This window comes from Castor canadensis, chromosome 3 (genome assembly GCF_047511655.1).
Source record: "Castor canadensis chromosome 3, mCasCan1.hap1v2, whole genome shotgun sequence".
In the NCBI taxonomy this organism is placed as follows: Eukaryota; Metazoa; Chordata; class Mammalia; order Rodentia; family Castoridae; genus Castor; species Castor canadensis.
In genome coordinates this window covers 33,055,614-33,070,846 of record NC_133388.1, presented here as the reverse complement: position 1 = coordinate 33,070,846, position 15,233 = coordinate 33,055,614, and the positions used below count along the sequence as shown (strand labels likewise).

General features: G+C 47.1%; 1 protein-coding gene across 1 annotated transcript in view; it reads right to left on the bottom strand.

Moving 5' to 3' along the window:
- Positions 1-14,361, bottom strand: part of Mideas (mitotic deacetylase associated SANT domain protein) — a 68,147-nt gene extending 53,786 nt beyond the window's left edge. The window contains exon 1 of the mRNA XM_020166750.2: positions 14,226-14,361. The gene's annotated coding sequence lies outside the window, so the exon portion shown is untranslated. The remainder of the gene's footprint in view (positions 1-14,225) is intronic.
- Between the last annotated feature and the right edge of the window lie 872 nt (positions 14,362-15,233).

Genomic DNA, 15,233 nt, shown 5'->3' with positions numbered 1-15,233 from the left:
ATACATATTTCATCAAAATTCATCAACATTTTCCCATGAATTAATATCATCTTCATCTTAATGTAACAGGGCCACAATACTCTGGAATCCAAGGGTCATGAATGATGCAGCCATGTAGAACAAAGAGGGGGTAACAGTTTTCTTGCTATTTTAAACAACATTGCCAGAAATATCTTTGTGCTTATAGTTCTTTTCCTTTTTAGAACTATTTCCTTAGAATTAATTCCCAAGAGTAACACTCACAGGTAACAGGAAATTAGCATGTTCTTACAGCTTTAAGTTCTACATTTTTAGATGTATATTGCTCTGTGTGAGTCACCTGAATTGTCTATTTTCCAAAGAAGTTTTCCTGACAACACTTCCCACTCCCAATAACCAAGGTATACTTTTTCCTTCCTTCTTCCTTCTTTCCCTCTCTTCCTTCCTTCCTTTCTTCCTTCTTTCCTCTTCCTTTCTCTCACTCTCTCTTTCTTTCTGTATGTTGCTGGGGAGTGAAACCAGGACCCTCCTGTATGGCTCTACTTTTAAAATGCACTCTTCCCACCTCCCAGTGACATGAGCATCTGAGTAACACTCTATGATTGAATGTCTATTAGAAGTAGCATAATTGATTTGTTGTGGGGAGATGAAGAAAGAAAACAGAAAGATGTGGGTAGGAAGTTAGAGGACTGAGATGGGTTGAGGAGAGAGAGTAGGCCTTATGGAGAGAAAAATAAAATAAAGGCAGGGCAGGGCGTGATGGTACACACCTGTAATCCTAGCTATTAGAGAGGTGGAGGTAGGAGAATCAGGGCCAAAGGTAACACTAAACCCTATCTGACAAAACAAATTAAAAGCAAAAAGACTGGTTGGGGGCTGGAGGAATGGTTCAAATGGCAGAGCATTTGCCTGGTAAGCAGGAGCCCTGAGTTCAATCCCCATGCCCCACCCCTCCTCCCCCCCACACCAAAAAAAAAAAAAAAAAAAGGCAGAGTCCACATACTGGTCCTCCTAAAATACATCAACACCTTGTCTGAACATCAAACCCACCCCCCACTCACCATCGAGGCTCCACCTGAGCTGATCTTCCAGGAGCCAAGAACAAAGACACATATTGGTGAGTTCCCAACAGGGATTCCAGAAATATCATATGCTTCTAGGTTCTAGAAACATGTCTTGAGAACAACTTAAGTTGGGCACTCACCAGTGGCCTAGATGGCCCATGGACATGTGAGTCCTGCCCTAGGGGTACCTCAGCTTTAAGAAAAGACTTTTAGGAAAGAAAGTCCAGCTAAGTGCTGGTGGCTCATGCCTGTAATCCTAGCTACATAGGAAGCTGAGATCAGGAGGATTGCAGTTTGAGGCCAGCCCCAGGCAGACAGTTGGTAAGACCTCCATCTCTAAAAATAACTAGAGTAAAATGGACTGGAGGTGTGGCTCAAGTGGTAGAGCACTCTGCTTTGCAAGTGTGAACCCGAGTTCAAACCCCAGTCCACCAAAATAGAAAGAAAGTCAAAAAAGGTGCTCCCCACAGTACTCACTAAGCAGCACTATTCACACAGGACCTGCAAGGCCTCCAAGTCCCACTGTGAGGCACAATGAAGACACCACCTGCCAGGCTCTGTTCACAGGCTTGCAGAATTTCAGTGATGAAGAACCCCTGTGTTCTAACCACCTCATTTTATTTGCACTTTGGAGCTTGAACTGTACCCTGAAGTCACTGTCAAGAGCATCTGTTCCTCTCCACTGTCCAACAGGAAGAGCTGCAGGCTGCTCTGACAGCCTCGTGACCAGACTGAACAGGGCTTTCATTTGAAAGAGCCCCATCTCTGTCTCCTCCCATGGTCTGCTGACTCGTTCTCAGTGCAAAGCCAGCAAACAGTGCCGGGGCTAAAAGCTGAAGGGTGTTCTAAGGGCAGCTAGGATTTATTCTTCTTCAGGGTGGGAAGGGAAGTCTTTGCCACATTTAGACAGCTCCTCAATACAGATGCCTTCTCAGAGAGTCCATTCAGAGTCCTCCTCAGAACGAGCAAGGCCTGTTACTAGGTTTTGTGTCCCCAAATCCCCTTCCTATCTCACCAAGGTCTTGTTGGGAGGCTCAAAGAAACAGAATCACCAAGGGGCAGGTGTTAAGGCAGGCTGGGAGTTGTTCTGCAAAAAAAACAGCTCTCCAAGCTACCTATCTACCTAAGCATGGGTCCTACTGCACCCTACATCCCCTCAGGCTGCCTTTACAGTTCCCACTCTGGGACACTCACTGTGTTCCAGGCACAGTTCCAGGACAGTAAGATGCCAGGCATACCAGCATCTAACTCAAACATCCCATAGTGAGCACATTCAATGGCAGAAATGCAAAGGTGGTGGCTCAGGAGGAGAGTGCAGATGCAGGTGACTTCTGGCTGGCCCTGGGGATATCTGGCAAGAGGAAAGGGGCAGGAGGGAATTCCATGCAGAGGTAACGAAGAACAAATGCACAGAGGAGTGAAAGTATGTCCGGGACTGTGCTGGGGGAGGGAGGAGGCAGGGGAAGAAGCCAGGAGGGTGGGCTGGGGCTCACACAATGGCCTTGGGTGCCATTCTGAGGAAGGTGGGGTTTCTCCTGCAGGATGTGGGCAGCTCTCAAAGGTTGTTAAGGGTGACACGACCAAAGCTGTGTTTTAATAGAATAACTTGGGTCTTCTGAGACTTCATTTCTGCATTAATGTTACTCTTAAGATAATTTATTTCATCTGGATACAAATGTGCACATTCAATGTAAATTAGGCCAGAGCTAACACTGGCCAGGAACACCCCTGCCTCCCCAGCCCAAGAGCCATCCTGGCCCTGCATTGGTTCCTAAGCCTCAGCATCAGTAATTGCTTCCAGTCCAGGGCTGCAAGAAACCAGCCCATGGCACTCCCAGCTCCATGGGGAAGCAGCTCCCTACTTCAAGGCACCAGGGGCAAAGTCTTAGACTACTACAGTCACCATGGTCAAGAGCAGGCAAATTCAAAACTCCATTTCCCTTTTTTGGTTTTGAAGGAAATTGTTTCACTAATCTAAGGTCATTGGAACTGAATAATCACATTTTTCAGTCAAGGTGCCCTTGCTTCAGAGAGATGCAGCCTGGTGATCTAAGGACAAGAAGTGGGGCTAGAGCTTACTTTTTTTTTTTTTTAATGAGAAACCTGGGCAAGAAATCTGAATGTAACAGGTGACGCTGACAGCTCAGGCAAACAAAACCCTAGTTCCTTTAGCTCTCTCAGGCTAAAGGATGTGTGTCTCAGGAAGCTGTGACATCTTCAGAACTGGAGCAGTGCCCACCTCTCCAGTGACCTAAGCAGCTTGGGCACCAGGACCTCTATTGTTCTGCAAACAAACCAGAAGTCAAACTCCAGCCTTTAGTCTGAAAAACAAGGTGGAACCTCCCAAACACCCCTTGGCCCTGTGAGTCTCACCTAACCTTGAGAGAGGGACAGAATTCTAGTAACTACCCATTAACTAGAAAGTGCCAAGCTTTGGCTTCACTGGCTGCATGCAGCAATGAAGTTTTCCAAGCAAAATCAAATGTGCCAGAAGGCTCCAGATGCCGAATTATCCACTGGAATACTTCAGATTCCAGAGAAGAAAACCAATTGCTAGTGATATGCTCAGATCTCCAGAGCATATAAGAATCCTACAGCTCAGCTAGAGGCTAAAGATTTGGAAAGCTATCTAAAGAGATTAAGATCAAGATGGGAAATTGTCAGTGGCCCAAGGGGTATGTCCTTGTCTCCCTCACCCACAACCAGTACTTCCCAACCATCCCAGTCTGAGGACAAGAATGGGCTCCAAGTTCTATGGGGGACACTTGTCCACCCAGCCTGTGCGCCCCCCTCTGCTGGTTTCAGGTACCTGGCATGAGTCCCAATGTGAGGCAGAGTTCTGCCTGCCACTGGGGAAGCTGCAGCCTCCAGAGCCTTGCTCTTCAGAACCAGCAGCAAGAACACAGGCATATGACCTATGCTGGGATAACCAAGCCAATGTTCAGCCTAGGCCTTTCCCCTAAAGTGAGTGGCACAAAAAGGTAGGGAGAGGTCAGAAGTCATTCTGAAAAGGGTGGTAGCATCTATGTCTGCCGAGAGCAGTGATCCCAGGACAGTATCTTTATCACCTTGGCTTTGGTTCTGGGCCACTGACTTTCCAAAAATCCCAACTGATTCTGAGCCTTGTTCTGTAGCTTTCCAGGACATTCTGTGAGCCAGAATATCTTTCCAATAAATTCCCTTTCTCCTCAATTTAGCTAGAGTTAGCTTCTGCTATTTGTAAACCTAAGACCTGGACTATCCCAGCATCTCCTTCTATCTGCAAATAGACTCCTCTGGCCCTTGAAACAAAGATTAGATTCTTATGAAAAGAATCTAATTAAAATACTCACACCATCCAAAAGGATCCCTGTCACCTAAGAATAACAAATAAGGGCAAATGCAGTAAAGGTCAAATACAACCCTGGCCCTGGATGTGACAGATGCCCTGGTTTCTGCATTAATATTAGAAATTAAAGGCATCCCTGTTGCCTTGGACCCTTCCCTATTTCCTCACCAGTTCAGGGAAAGGTACACTTGGAGTCAGGAAACCTAGATTCTAGAACCTGCACGTGCCACTTCAACCTGTGGCAAGTGATGCCAGCACTGCCTTTTTCTCAGGGAGTTTGCATCAAATGAGAAGCTCCCCTCCCCTAAGCAAAGCCCCAATAACCTCCTAATTCTTAAATCAACAAGTCTTTTCAGCACTCTTTCTTGACTTCTCACTGACCAATGATTGATCATTTTCAACTCAATTTAAGAAATAATAATGGAGAACTTCACCAGTGCTATGCACTGTACTAAGTGCACAAAATCCTGGTCTCTGCTCTTATCAAATGCAAAGTTCCCTCTTCCTCCTTTGTTCTCCTGACACATCTCCTGTTTTTCTTCCTTTCTCACCTTGGTTCCTTCTTAGTCTCTTTTGCTAACTCCCCTTTAACTTCACCCCTTAAAGAGTGATCCCCTCAAATCCTTGGAAGATGTCATCGGCTCCCTGAGCAATAGCTGCTATCTATGTTTGGTGATCCCCAAATGTCTGCTCCAGAATGCCTGATAGACAAAGGGTTCAGGTTTGTCTATAACTTGTGTCACCATTTTTACTTAGATGGTGTTTATTTGTGTGGCTTGGTTAGAGTTCATGGAGGTTATATATCGGGTAGAAGGATCAACACCTCCCATGCCGTCTCTTGGGGATCTCCTGCCCCAAACCTGCAAATTGCCTACCAAACATCTCTCTCAGATGTCCCACAGCTCCTCAACTCAAGATGTCTAAAATTAGGCTCATTGTCTTCCACCTAAAATTTGCTCCTCCTTCTATGTCTTTAGCAGAAATCTGAACAAACCATTTAACTTCTCCCTCACATTATACATTCGGTGGGTCCTCAATGCCTGTCAACCCAACTCCCATACCTCCCTAAACTAGTGTCCACCTTCCACCCTGTTGCCTTGCTCTTGCCCTTAGAATTGCAATGACTGTTCATCAGTGTCTTTGCCACCCATCTTCCCTTGCCTTCACACCCCAGCCCAGTCCTCAGCAGCTTTGCACTGCCCCAGAAGGTTCCGACCTCTTGGCTGACACGCACAACTGGCCCACAACCTGGCCCCTGCCTACCTGCTCCCATCAGTGCTCTAGTGCACCCCACTACTTACAGTCAGTTCTAGAGCAGACCTTCATGCCTCCAGGCCTTGCTGAACTGATCCCTATGCCTAGAATGCCACCTGGCAGACACCTACTCATTTCTCAGGCTCCTCAGACAGCCTGTTGTTCATTAATTCCACAGTAGAAACTAAGCACAGGCATGGTGCAAAGCATGAGGCCATTCTAGGCCTTTCCTGACTTTTTGCTCTCCCTTGACCCTGGCAGAAGTGACCAGTCTTTTCTCTGAGCCCAAGAGATTCCCAAACACTTTCACATTGACTTCTTTGCCACTTAACTGCTCCTGCCTTTTGTCTTCCACACTGACTATGTTGAAAGTGGTGCCTGAACCTTCTTCATTGTATCCATTGAACCAAGCACAGGAAGTGCTCAATAAATTCATGTAGCATCAGCAAGTGAAAGAATGAAGAAGTGAGGGAAAGGGCCTTGTAAACCATGTGCAACCATTGCTATAGCTGGGCCCCTCTTTTTTGCCTCCATAACCAGGGAAGTCAGATCCTAAATGCTATCTGCTAGGTCAGCACATCCTTCTCAAAGAGAAGATGGAAGAAATCCTGAGCCTTCCCACCTCCTCTAGTGCAAATGCAAGAGGGAGTCAGCAGTGGCCCTTGGCTTCAGAGTTACTCCAGAGCTTATGCCGGGGAAGAAAGACAGAATCACGCTGGTAGATTCCTTGCAGACCTCTTGTAACAGCCTGCAATAGGAAGGCTGGGGAGGGGGAACAAGGAGAGGGCAGACAGACAGCCAGGGTCTTAGAGCAAAATGCCCACTACACATGGGCACTGCCCTCTCCCAGCCCAACACCAAGGATGGGGCAACCCAAGCCTCAGGTTTTCATCTGCAATCCTAAGTGAATGAGCTGCAGTTAAAAACCTCCTCCATGGATCTCCCTTACACCCTGTACACCAATTCTAAGAGCCTTTCTTGCTTAACCTCATATGGTTAGTTCTCAACTTATAGCCCCCATGATCTTCCCATGAGACACATGGCAATGGAATCTCTTAGTATGTTCATTTAACTGACACAGATTCAAATAGTCAAGCTTAGTAGAAGAGAGGAAAGAAAGTATGGAAAGGAGAGAAGAAAGGAACAAAACAGAACAGAATAGAACAAGGGAAAATAGCCATGTAAACCTGCTGTTCCAATCAGGGCTGAGCATGGGTTAAGAGCCCAGAGCCTGCTGCTGCAGAATATCATAGTGTAAATATCTTGGTGTGCCGAATGAGACTGTAACATTTAAACACACACCAGCCAGGCACTGGTGGCTCACACCTGTAATCCTAGCTACTCAGGAGACAGAGACCAGGAGAATCAAGGTTCAAGGCCAGTCTGGGCAAATAGTTTGCAAGACCCTATCTTGAAAAAACTCTTCACAAAAAAGGGCTGGTGGAGTGGTTTAAGGTGTAGCCCCTAAGTTCAAATCCCAGTACTGAAAAAAAAACAAACAAAACACCACTTTATCTCATGCTCAACCTTAGAGACTGCAACTTCTAGTACTAGAAGAACAGGTTAAGATAAATTGAATTATCAAGAGCCAGCATGAGGCAGGCATGGTGATATATGCCTATAATCCCAGCACTTGGGAGGCTGAGACAGGAAAATTATGAGTTCAAGGCCAGCCTGAGCTACATAGCCAGACTGGCTCAAAACACAAACACATGAATTAAAAAAAAAAAAAGAGCCATTATGTCTGCTGCCAACCTGGTGCTCTCCTAAAGGACTTTCCTGCTTAATATTGACTATATTTTAATTTTTCACCTTACAAACTGACTACTCACCAAACTCTACCCTCCCAGTGACAGAGCCAACCCTATTCAAGACTTCCCTCGCATCTGACCTGTCTCAGAAGCTGGTTTGCAAGTCTTCTGGGGGAAGGAGAGTATGGGACCCACTTTGCACTGCTCCTTGTGCCAGACTGTATTGATAGCTCTGCAGCTGTTCCACAGAAGCTCAGCAGGACAGCTGGCCTTATGTCAACTGGTGTTCCAGGGATGTCACATCTGTGTTTCTGGGCCTTCTCCTCATGTTTTTTGGGAACCAGAAGGGTTTCTCTAACTTCTTGGTGTTGTCCAACCCTTGTTCCACACTTAGAAAACATGAAATAATCTTGTTGGCCAACTAAATCTGGGTAGAATTTTGGGAACTCAACAGGTTGATAGCAATTACAATCGATGAAGGGCAGGGGGTGTCGCTCAGCAATAAGAGTATGTGCTTACATGTGAGGCCCTGGGTTGGAACCCCAGCACCAAAAAAGAAAAGAGAATCAATGAAGACTACAATGAGATAATATATAAAGGTAAGAAGTCTATATACATCCCACTCCCTTCTTAAAGGCCTCCCCTCTCCTCCTGGCTTTTGTTTTCTGTTTTCTTCTTCTAAGTCTCTTCTTCCTAAATATTTGTTGTACTGTCTTAAGAAATTCTTAGTTTACAAATAGACATACTGGAACTGATTATTATGATGACTAAGTCTGCAGGATGGTGAATGGAAACGAAATGTTCATTCAACAGCTGTATGACCTTACAGGGTATCTTGTCTTCCCTGAGCTTTAGTTAAAATGAGAGAGTTAGCATAGGTATCTTTCCTAGTTTTAAATCCTGAACCACATGGATTTGGAGAGATGCTGTTACTATGGTTACTAAAAACTGGGGCTAGATGATAACACTTCCTAAGATACTATCCAGTTCTAAAAGTTGATTATTTTGTCAAACAGCAGATTCTACAAAATACTCATTTATCAAATTCGGTTTACGTAGAACTTTTCAGAAGCGGTTTTCAATGGTAATCCTAGTTCTACCCACATTCAGTCAATAAGAATTTTCAACTAATATGAATTCAGCATGTTAACTGTAATACTATGTGAGTTGCAAAGGACTAGAAACAATTCAAATGTTCTTCAATAAGAAACTAGACAGTCTGTAATCCCAGCTACTCAGGAGGCAGAGATCAGGAAGACTGTGGTTCAAAGCCAACCCCTGGCAAATAGTTCAAGAGACCCTATCCCAAAGAAAAAAAAGGGCATGCCTAGTGGCTCAAGCAGTAAGAGCACCTGCCTAGCAAGCATAAGGCCCTGAGTTCAAACTCCAGTGCCATCAAAAAAATAAAGAAATTAGTGAAATAAATTGTGGCATTTTCATATAATGAGATACAATTTAGCTACTGGGGAAAAAAACAATGACATCAAATTGCAGTTGTCTGAGAGAGGGATACTGGAGGATTGAAGAAATGGAGAAATTCATTATCTCAACGTTTTATGTAATCATTTCTATCAATATTTTCTTATGACTTCTGGGCTTTATATCTCTTAAGAAAGTCTCTCATAGCTAAAATAGATACTTATTTTTCTAATCCTATTGCATTTATATACATGCATATATATATAATAATCTCTTGCCTATGTTGAGATTATTTTTGAGACTTATGTTACACTGTATAATATATCTTTTGAATTTTGAACTATGGTGGTATTACCTTTTCAGATAGAAAAATAGAAAACTAGGGGAAGGAGAATTTACCAGACTTTATTTTTAAATAAAACAAAAATTTTAAAGACTCTATTTTACAGGGTACATTTTATCATATGTGAGTTATATCTCAAATTAAAAAAAAATCTAGCTTATGAGGCAAGGTTGTGATTAATGGCTTAAGAACTAGGTGGAGGCTATGCATCCTCCTCGTCAAGTCCAATGTCAGGATTTGGCCAGGATGTCCCCAGGATTCAGTTTTATAGTTTAGCCTAGTTTTTTAAGTTCAACACATGATCAGCCTATAACCAGGAAGCAGCTTTTTTTCCTCCTTACAAGTCTTGCCTGAGAGTTAGTCCTACCTCCTTTCATACCAGTTGGGTTCCCTCAGAAGGCCAGGCCAACCCACACAACAAACTCTCTCTCCTCAAAACTGGCCCCCAAGACATAGGAGGCCAACAAAACCAAATCAGGACAAGGAGGAGCCAGTGCCAAAGCCAGATATTGTTTGACACACAGGAGAAAGAGATGCTGGAAATGGAAAAAAGTAATAAGATGCAAAGCCAAGAGGAGCCAGAGAGAAGCTACCAGGCAGGAGGAAGCAGGCTTGAGTAACTGGAAGAAAGACCAGGAGCCATGGTGCTTGGCGCTTGACCTACAAGTATACATATGCACAAGTGGACAAAATTTGACAACTATGACGGTTTGTATCATCATCATCATCAAATGTTTACTGGGATTGCTGAGTAAAGCAAAGATATACAAAATGAGGGCTTCCAGTGTAGTTAAAAAGTGATTGTTTTTATCTACCGAAAGGCACAGTTAAGTTGCTGAACAGAGTAGGGTGAAGCCAAAGGAGAAGCTGAAAATCCTTACATCAGGATTCAAGGTTTCCTTCAGCAGAAAGCCCCAGTGAATGTTACTGGAGTCCCAGAGGGGATGGACAAAGGGTAGGACAGGGAAATTCTTAACAAAGGGAACATGAACTAGGCTAGAAGAGTGCAGGACTAAACCAAGCAGAAGAGAAGAAGAGGAAGGCATTCTAAGCCTCCAGGGAAGCATGGGAGGTGGGAATGCTTGCCACCAGTGGTTTGGACAAACACCCAGAGTGGGTCACTGGGTCAGGGCTATGAATTAGGGCAGGAGAACAGCAGAGGGTGTACCCCTGTGTAGAAGGCCCTGACCACCAGTCTAGAAGTTTGATCCCTACCATGCAGACAGTGGGGAGCCATTGAAGGTTGCTAAGCAGGAGGGTGACCCTTGCAAACAGGCATTTTAAGAGAGATTACAGAGCAGCCCTTTATTTGAGGCTTATCCAAAGCCCTGGGTGTATTTCAAGTGGCACTTGAGACAGAAAGTCATGACGCTTTTGCCCTGTGTCATGTAGACCAGAAAAAGAAGGTTTAAGGGTCTCACAAAGAGATGCTTCAGTGAGAAAAAATGAAGGGGGGTGAGGGGATGTCTTAAAGAAGGAAGCAAATCTGCAAGACAGAGCAGCCAGCCACAGTGTCTGGAAAACTGCCGCCCTTTCTCAATGCCCTCTTCAGCTGGGGGTGCTCGACCTCCTTTTTTGGAGGTGAGTTGTGATGTCAAAACACTGGGTTGTGTAAGGAGTGAGGCAGCCAGGAGGAGATAGAAGAATAGAAATGTAAATATCAGGCCCAGATGGCATAAGGCCTCCTCTCGAAGACCACTGCCTTCCCTGGGATTCTATGTCTCTCTCAATGGCACCTTCAGGTTTTTGCCAGAATTGCTGAACTCACTAATTACCTGCAGCATTTCTTCCTCTTGGAGCAATAAAATTAATTTTTAAATCTGTCAAGTTTTGAATCCGAGCTCTTTCATTGCTGTTCCTAGTTGTGCAGACAGGGCAGCTCAGAGGCTCTGAACTGGATAGCAATTTCAAGCCATAAATCAGCATTTACATAAGGTGGGAGAGGAAGTCAGGATCAAGTTTCCGGTCTTAAACTGGGCTGTGTACCACTGCAGGGAAGCTCTCTGAGCACAGAGGCAAAGGCCAGCAAACCTGGGGGAAATGACCTGAGTCTTGTGCAAAAATCAGCCAGGCTCAACTAAAGATGTAGGTAGGCAGGTGGCTACTCCAAGTGGCTCCACAATTCCAGAAAGCTGGGCTTTCTTCTTTCACTGGCCTTGCAAGGGGCCCCTCCCTTCCATTCTCCCAGCTACACCCGGAGGGCCTTTGGGCACTTGTTTTGTTTTTTGATGGGAATAGGGTTTGAACTCAGGGCTTCAGGCTTGCAAAGCAAGCACTTTACTACTTAAACCACACTTCCAGTCCATTTTGCTCTGGTTATTTTGGAGATGAGATCTCATGAACTATTTGCCCAGGCTGGCCTCAAACTGCAATCCCCATCTCAGCCTCCCAAGTAGCTACAATTTCAGGCATGAGCCACCAGAGTCCAGCTCTTTGAGCACTTTTAGTTTCCATAAGGTTCTACATGAACACACAAAAAATCACAAACTCATAGTTTTCTTTCCTTTAGGGACAGAAGGGAATATGATCCCTCCTGCCTGGCAAGCCAAGCACTGGGCACCACTAGGCTTTCACTAAAGTACTCCTGATCAGGTGATAGAACAAACCTGGACCTTGACAGTCAAGTTCAGTAAAAACCCAATGTCCCTAGAACAGGGGGTTATGAAACCTGTGATGACTCCTGCTACAGTGGGGCTTTTGCTTTAAGCCTCATTCCCTTGTGGCTACTGTGACCAGACATCCCAGATTTTCCAGAGCTGTCCTGATTTTACATGTTTGTCCTCAACTCTCTGGAAGCACAGAGGTACCTGCCAGGGACTATACCTTGATGTTTTGGTTTGACAAATGGTCACTGTGCCCATGACACACAGCTGGCACGAGGCTACAAAACAGCATTTTCCTTACAGGTGGAGCTCAGTTGCTTGGCTCGGGAGACGGCTAAGCATGAAGAAGCTCCAGCATGCCAGGGTCCTCTGTACCTGGTACTCTAAGAAGCTAGGCTAGCCATGAGCTGCAGTAAGGTGACGCCACCCAGTTACATAGCAACCTAGTAGGGCAGAGCGCTGCCCCATGAGATTCTTCTGCTGAGGACAGGGTGTGAGGCTGAGATTTGGAATGGGAAAAGAATGGCCTGCACAGATTCAGTACTTGCCTTTGGATTGTGCAGTAGAGGAATTGTGTGATCCCTCTACAAGTTCAGGTGGCCATGTCTTAGGCCCTCAAGGAGAAACTGTTTTCTTTTCATACTTGCAGGCTCAGCTCCCTTCTTGCAGGGCATCTTAGTAGATGTGAGGACTCTCAACTTAGACTGTACTAACTACAGGCCTTACTCAGGAGGCAGACCTGGGAGCCATGCTGGAGAAAAGTGCATGACTCACTCTTGTAGCACCCCCACCCCCACCACATCATCACAGACATACAGTTTCAAGCCCCAGCACTTTTCCTTTGTCCCAGACTACATTTCCCCTTTGCCCAGAATACAATCAAGGAATTAGGACCCACCTAAGTTCTGCAGCTAACACTTCCAGGCTCAAAGTCTAGCTGGCCAACTCAGACATTCGTGATCTAACCAGTCTTCCCTACAGCCAGCCATAGTCCAGCTACGCGTGCAATTCTGCTAATTCAAACAGCCTTCCCGTTTAGGGAGGTTGATAGCCATCTCCTCCTATCTTCTTTTTCCTGCTGACGTCATCCCACATTTTCTCCAGACACAAATGAAGGTACAGTTCCTGGCACAGTTTTCAGGCTGCCTAAGGTAGGAGTGGTGCGATCCTGTGCTCCTGAGTCCACTCCAGCTCTCAGGCATTTGGGGGTCTTCAAAGGCTCCGGGAGAGGCAAGGAAACAAATCACCTAGCTAAGGTTAAAGGGCAAAAAGAACTGCAGTTCAGGCCCAGATCTGTCCTGGGCATTTGCAATGCAAATCTGCGTTTTGTTCCCCACCACCAAGGTCTTGCACAATAGCCTGTGTATAAACATCCACGCCAACAATGCCTGACTGTGCAATCCCTCTGTAATTACAGGCCGGCAGGAAGCTGCTGCTAGGAACTGCACCATTCAACCTCTACACATCCCATCTCAGTCTCCACAGCTCCGAAGCACATTCCTGCACACACCATCGTGTCCCCGCCACCGAGGCTACAGTTTGCAGACTCAAACCAGGGAGCCCGCACGCCATCCGGACAGGCCCGCCAAGGCCCAAGTTACTCCTCAAGGGATGTCATAAACTTCTCAGCTGTTCTTCTAAAAACCCTGCGCCACGAGGCTACGGAGGGCGGCGGGAACAACCATCAACGTTTCCAGGCACATTCCTGCAGCCCTAGTAGTTTTAGAAAACAGAAAAGGACGAGATGCCACAGAGTCTACTGGAAGCGGCTTTCTGGGTTTTATATAGAAAACACACATATGTACGTGGGTGTGCTGACAGTTTTTATGGCTAAAGTGCATAGTGTTAGGCCTTAGTGATCACTGTCAGGTTTGGACATGGTAGAGAGGGGGAAGGGTGGGGAGTCAGGAAGGATGTTTCAAGGGGGTGTGGGGGGGAGTCGGGGGGGCAATTCGGGTTTTGCTTTCTGGAAATGCATAGGGTTGTTTTCCCAGACTCGGGTGTTGCTCTGCTCTTCCTCACTGGAGTAAATAAAGGTGGGGGAAAGTTCCTTTAAGTTCCTTCCTGCAGCCTCGTCTAAAGGAAAGAGGAAGAGAATGTTTCCCGGGGAAACACCACCGGGAAGGAGCTGGGGAGGCCTGGCCTGCAGGGATGGGGGCGCGGGACAGAGGACTGGCCCTAGATCTAGGCCCGGGCAAGCCCCTTCCCCGCATCCCTCCGCCCGCCTCGCACACGGCGCCTGGAGCTAGCCCGGCTGCAGCCCTGGCTCTTTTAAGTCCTGCAGCAAAGCAGCCCTTTACGGGGGCGCAGCTCGGATCTGGCACCCCCGCCATCCCGCTCCTAGCGCAGCCGGCACCCAGGCTTCCAGCCCTGTCCGACCCACCACATCCCCGACCTCGCCGCCCAGGCCGAGCCCCGGAACGTTTCCCAGCTCCACGTCGGCGCCCCGGCGGCGGAAAGGGGCGCAGAGTCCGCGGCTCTCACCTGCACGCTGGATCCCGGGCGGCTCGGAGGGGCGCGGGGTGCGGGGCGCAAGCCAGCGCGGCCCGCAGACTCAAACTTTGTTGCTCTCGGGACGGCGCAATCGTCACTTCCTCGCCGAGCGGGCGGCGCCGCCAGCGATGTGACCCAGCAGCTCGCGCGGTGGCGCGCCGGACCCTGCAGCCGCCCGCCCCGCCCGCGCAGCCCTGCGCCGACCGCCACCCAGCGCCGCAGCTGCGGGAGACTTGCTCCAGCCGCGTCCCCCTGCGCCGTGCATGTGCGATCCGGGCGCCACACCAAGGTGCCCTGCTTCCCGGGCTGATGTGGGGGGTGGGGGCATTAGGGCTCCAGGGACACCAGAGAGCTGGGGGTTCTGGAAGAAACACCCCCCCCCTACACACACACACACACACACACACACACACACACGCGCGGGATGAGCGAGGGTTGGGGCTGGAAAGGTCATGAGGGAAAAGCAATGTGCTCTGTGTTTTTCTAAATAATGCCCCAGCTGGGCCTTCAAACATCTGTCTTTTGTCCCTACATTCCCTCAAAAGGCCTGCCCCGCTGGCCTGTCACTTTTACGGATTGTACGTGCTGGGGACGTTTACCATGCATCACATTCCAGGGGCCATGGGGCTGCAAAATGGTCGTTCTGTTCTCTGTCCTTCTCCGTGGTTTCAATCTCTTCCTTTTCACTCAAGCCTCAAAAGGTCTCTATGGGGCCTAATGTATTTGGGGCATCATTACCGTGCAAAAGTGACTTAGAAGGTAGGGTAGAGCCCTGAGAACAAGAACAGGAGCCTCAGGCAATAACAATTTTGAAATTTATCATTGCCCAGAATAAATCTGCTCACCATATTAAATAAAACTACATCAGAAAGCCACCTTTTGGGTTTCTGGTAAGTAGCAACAAAGTAGTTACACAGCTGTGTTCAAGAATTCCTAATCCCTTTAGGGTGGAGAGAAGATGGGGTTAGCCTTTGCTGTGGTTTACAAAATAGCAAACAG